This window comes from Helianthus annuus, chromosome 8 (genome assembly GCF_002127325.2).
Source record: "Helianthus annuus cultivar XRQ/B chromosome 8, HanXRQr2.0-SUNRISE, whole genome shotgun sequence".
NCBI lineage: Eukaryota > Viridiplantae > Streptophyta > Magnoliopsida > Asterales > Asteraceae > Helianthus > Helianthus annuus.
The window spans coordinates 103,502,414-103,507,826 of NC_035440.2; the positions used below are offsets into that span (position 1 = coordinate 103,502,414).

At 35.6% G+C, this 5,413-nt stretch overlaps 1 long non-coding RNA gene across 1 annotated transcript; it reads left to right on the forward strand.

The window, feature by feature from the left end:
* Positions 1–255: 255 nt before the first annotated feature.
* LOC118480879 lies at positions 256–5,033 on the forward strand. Its single transcript, XR_004864044.1, has 5 exons — positions 256–347; positions 417–572; positions 654–746; positions 4,756–4,839; positions 4,906–5,033. It is a non-coding gene; the product is annotated as an uncharacterized LOC118480879 (long non-coding RNA).
* The last annotated feature ends 380 nt before the right edge of the window (positions 5,034–5,413 follow it).

Sequence of the window (5,413 nt, forward strand, 5' to 3'; positions counted from 1 at the left end):
ATAATTTTTAACTTGATGGAAATTTTTATTTATTTTTTTAACTATTCAGTATCATGATCAGGTACAAGAAGAAGATGAAGAAGAATACGCTTCCCCTTCCTTCCCAAATGATTACCCCTTCAAGCCTCCAAAGGTGAAGTTCGAGAACGCTTGCTTTCGAAAATATATGTTTCGATATTCCTTAGGTATGTATATACGTCCACATATTGTTTTAACTATAATTTAAAACTGATTATGATTATTTGAACACAATAAACAAATGGTCAGCTGCTTATGATGTGAGAAGTACACAAGCAGATAAAATCGATCAATGGCCTTATCTTAATGACGCTTTAACCAAGTTTCAGGTATATTTCCCTATCTTGTCATAATTTTTTAACTTGATGGAAATTGTTATTTATTTTTTAACTATTCAGTATCATGCTCAAGTACAAGAAGAAGATGAAGATGAATACGCTTCCCTTTCCTTCCCTAATCATTACCCCTTCAAGCCTCCAAAGGTGAAGTTCAAGACCGCTTGCTTTCATTCTAATGTCGATGCTTTCGGAAATATATGTTTGGATACTCTTTAGGTATGTATATATGTCTATAAATTGTTTTAACTATAATTTAAAACTGATTATGATTATTTGAACACAATTATCAACTTGTAGGACAAATGGTCAGCTTCTTATGATGTGAGAAGTATACAAGCAGATAAAATCGATCAATGGCCTTATCTTAATGACGCTTTAACCAAGTTTCAGGTATATTTCCCTATTTTGTCATAATTTTTTAACTTGATGGATTGTTTTTAACTATTTAGTATCATGATGCTCTGGTACAAGAAGAAGATGAAGATGAATACGCTTCACATGTACAAGCTGTTTTCATCAGTAATTCATGTATATATGTTAGTGCACCTACGTCTGCTGACTACGTCTTCCATCAAGTCGTGAAGATTAAGAAGATCAGACCTGGAAAGGAATCCTAGAATAGCTTGGTTGTATATGGATCGCTTATATGTACAAGGTCTAGGATCGCTTATGTGTCATGGTTTGTTAGGATCGCTTATTTGGTAGTTTCTTGGATCGCTTATACGGAAAAGTGTAGGACCGCTCATACGGACATGTCGTATGAGCGGACCAGATTCTCTATATATAGGGGAGCGATCCGCAACACATAGTTAACGGTATAATCTTCCGGGTGAGCCACGAAGTGCTGCCGAAGTGCTGTCAAACTTTGTAATAGAGTTCAAGATCAATACATCAGCAATATTAAAGTGAATTCAGCTTCAATAGCACCGAATTATTAGTTTCCGCCTCTTAATTCGGATATGAACTTCTCTGAACGACTCAAACAGGTCGACGAACGATCCTACAAGTGGTATCAGAGCAGTTCGTATCCGAATTAAAAGGCGGAAACTAATAATTCGGCGATGAATCTGACTCATTAAAGTCAGACAAGCCACATTCAGGCAATGATTCTGGTTCGTCAAAGCCAGAGGAGCCATTGGTTGAGGTAAAATTGTTGAAAACACCCAAGGCTGGTCGGGCTTGGGTGGATCTTTTTAAATGAAAAACCTGACTTGCCGGAGATCCCAAGATGGTATTGTGGATCATGAATCGACATCCTTCTTAATCTGTGTTTGAGGTTTTGCAGGACTTGCCGGAACTCCCAGGTTTGTAAGCGAGGAGTAGGAATCGGCACCTTGAGAATTCAACCAAAAGATGGTAATTGGTTGAAAAACAGGTTTGAAGAGCTTGAATTGCTAAACTTACAAGTGATTGTATGTTTGTGGTTGTTATAAATGGTTCAGAATGAGAACCAGTTGATCTTACAAGTGGTTAAACCAAGGTCATTAAATTGAACTTGAGTTAACTATCATTCATGAAATTGGTAAACAATGTGATGATTTTGCCCCATTTTACAAAAAGTAAAAACAACTAAACTTATTTCCCGGAAAAACCATGCTGATTAAAACAAACTTAAGTGTTTTGAAATCATTATGGGAAAATAGTTTTGTTGTGAGGGGGAGTTCTGATTGTTTAAGCCAAACGGATGGAGAATTGAAGTATTTCGATATCAGTTGTCATGTTCTGTACAGTTTGTTTTTAAATTTTCATTAGATGTATTTGAATTTTAGGGGGAGTAAGAATTTTTTAGAAAATCCAAAAACATTATAAAATTTGAAAAAGTCAAAAACATGATAAAACTGAAAAATGAGTTTTTGTTGCATAAAAGAGGAAATGATAGTACATCAGTGGACTATCACAGCATGCTAAAGAATTGTAAAGTCAAAATGTGATAAACAATCTTACTGCGGATGTGTCAGTAGATTTTCGCACATTTAGTAAATTGAAACGAGATATAAACCTAAATCAAACTTACTTAATTCGTGGGTAACTATTCTTGGATATATGGGTAACCCCCGAAATCTTGTTTGAAAGGTCCCGTATTCTGAGATACTAGGTCTTTATGCTCAGTGATATCTGGGGTATTATTCCAGGACTTCTGCTGTATGGAAATACTGACCTAGTCCCCGAATAATACTTTCTGCAAAAAGCTTTGAAACATAAGCGCCGCCCTCAGCAAACTGATTAAACAATAAAATTGGTAATCTTTGCTGTTGTAACAAAAGATCCTCTAAAGGGGACCCACCAAAAGTCGAGCCGTCATCTCTCTGCTGAACGGAAGTTCTGACCTGAGCTCTCACGGTTTCGCATCTACCCCTTTACAGATATCATCTGTGGTATACTCACCTGTAAGACTGAATATTTGGGGATCTGGATACGGGAGTATATTCAAGTGGAGTGATACACAATTAAGTTTAAGTCTTTAAAACATTAATATCGTATCTCGAATCAATTGAAATCTGTGTGAAAATTTAAGTGGACAAACATACTGACAATCTAGGTAAATTGTTTAGAACTTAAAATGTAATCAAGCTTAACGGTGTTCGTGATATGTTTTATAACTGATATGATCCTCTTGCACAAACTCACAAAAATATTGTTTGTAAATATTTTAATTTCTGCATTTATTTTCATTCAGAAAATTCAAAAAGATTTTTGGTGTGTTTTAGCATAAATTTTGAAAATTAAAAAGATTTTCGTCAACTGATGTTGAGATGCTGATTTTCAAAATTCAAAGTGCTAAACTTGAAGAACTGGTTTAGGAAGTATTTGTGTGTAGATGGTAAAATTGTTTTGATAAGAACCACTAATATTCTTGAATGCAAAATTTTTACTGTATTGGTTCAACATAATTTCTAAATTGTTGAAAATTTTTATCTTTGTAGAAACTTATGGTTAGGTAGAGATTGTGCAGGTACAGGTGTTAAAGTGCCAGGTTACGATCTTGAACCTGATGAGAGCCTATTAACGATCTCAGAAACAGTGAAAGATTGAATTCCAGACGACGATCCCAGCTGTGTGAGAGGGGGAGTCTGAAGACACCGTGTCAACATTCAAGAGAGAAGAGGTTGATGATGATGAAGATAGAGAAAGAGGATTCTTGAAACGACAGATATTTCAGAGGCAGATTGTCGACTGATGAAGATTGTAGATAGACATGTGCGAAGGCAGTCAGGAAAGATCTATGAAGACTCCGTCAACATCCGAGGGGGAGTCTGTTAGTGCACCTACGTCTGCTGACTACGTCTTCCATCAAGTCGTGAAGATTAAGAAGATCAGACATGGAAAGGAATCCTAGAATAGCATGGTTGTATATGGATCGCTTATATGTACAAGGTCTAGGATCGCTTATGTGTCATGGTTTGTTAGGATCGCTTATTTGGTAGTTGCTTGGATCGCTTATACAGAAAAGTGTAGGACCGCTCATACGGACATGTCGTATGAGCGGACCAGATTCTCTATATATAGGGGAGCGATCCACAACACATAGTTAACGGTGTAATCTTCCGGTTGAGCCACGAAGTGCTGCCGAAGTGCTGTCAAACTTTGTAATAGAGTTCAAGATCAATACATCAGCAATATTAAAGTGAATTCAGCTTCAATAGCACCGAATTATTAGTTTCCGCCTCTTAATTCGGATACGAACTTCTCTGAACGACTCAAACAGGTCGACGAACGATCCTACAATATAGATAGTTCATGTATATAGATTCACACTTTCTCACGTCTCTCTACCCTTTCGTTCTCTCTCTCCCTCTCAAAATCTCAAAATCACAGTTTTTTGAAACTACTTTTGGGTTAAAAACAGTGTTTGAAACCACTGTTTTGGGTTAAAACAGTGTTTTGAAACCACTGTTAGGTTAAGCAGTGTTTGAAACCACTGTTGGGTTAACAAATGGATGAAAACAGATGTTTGAAACAACTGTTGGGTTTGAACAGTGTTTGAAACCACTGTTTTGGGTTAAAACAGTGTTTTGAAACCACTGGTAGGTTAAACAGTGTTTGAAACCACTGTTGGGTTAAAACAGTATTTTGAAACCACTTTTGAAACCATTTTTGGGTCAACAGATGGATGAAAATAGATGTTTGAAACAACTGTTGGGTTTGAACAGTGTTTTGTGGAGAAAATAGTGTTTGAAACCCTGGAGGAGCTGAGCAAGAGCACCGAAACCATACAATAAGTTAATGATTGATTTATTAATCGGATAATTAGGTTTGTGTGATGAAGGTTTAGTTAGGATTTTTGTGGGTGTTTAGTTTATTCTGGTTAAAACAGGTTTGTTGTACTCTATAATGAAAATAAGATAATAATCAGAGTTTTGTTTAGTACATACAAGATTCTTATTTTCAACTGTTGCAGGATGCACAAGACCTTGGAATAGCCATATCCCAGTTGATTTCATTTGAAGACTCAAGACCACAGAGATTTCGTTTCAATTACAAGGTAATTTCTCAATATCCCAGTTGATTTACTCCATATTTAGCTTAAATATTTAATGTCATCGTTCAGGTAAGAAGCGTTGTTGATGGTGGATCTGGAATGATCTGTACCACCATCGTGCATCACCATCTCAGATTTACCCTGAAAACGTCTTTCAATTTTGAAAGAGGTAAATGCTTGATTTGAGATACGGTCTTGCTTTGTAACAAATCTTATAGACATTAATTTGAGATACAGTCTTGCTCTGCAATAACAATATTATTTTTATTTTATTTTATTTTATATGATGGAATTTGACTTTTTGACTCTATATTAGATGAAAATAAGACTTAAACATATCAGCACCACTTCAGATTAGGGTGTTTGGATGTATGTTTAAGAATGGTTACTTGAATGTAGAAATAAATTGTAAAAATCAGTGTGGTTTATTTAGTTTTTTATTCATATGGTTTTCTTTAGTTTGATTATTCATGGATATTTTGCTAATTCTGGTGTTTGGTCATATCTTTGAATGCAGATTTGATGTAATAACCATGTTAGAAAGATTGAGGATCTGATTGACTCTGCTTTCTCATGA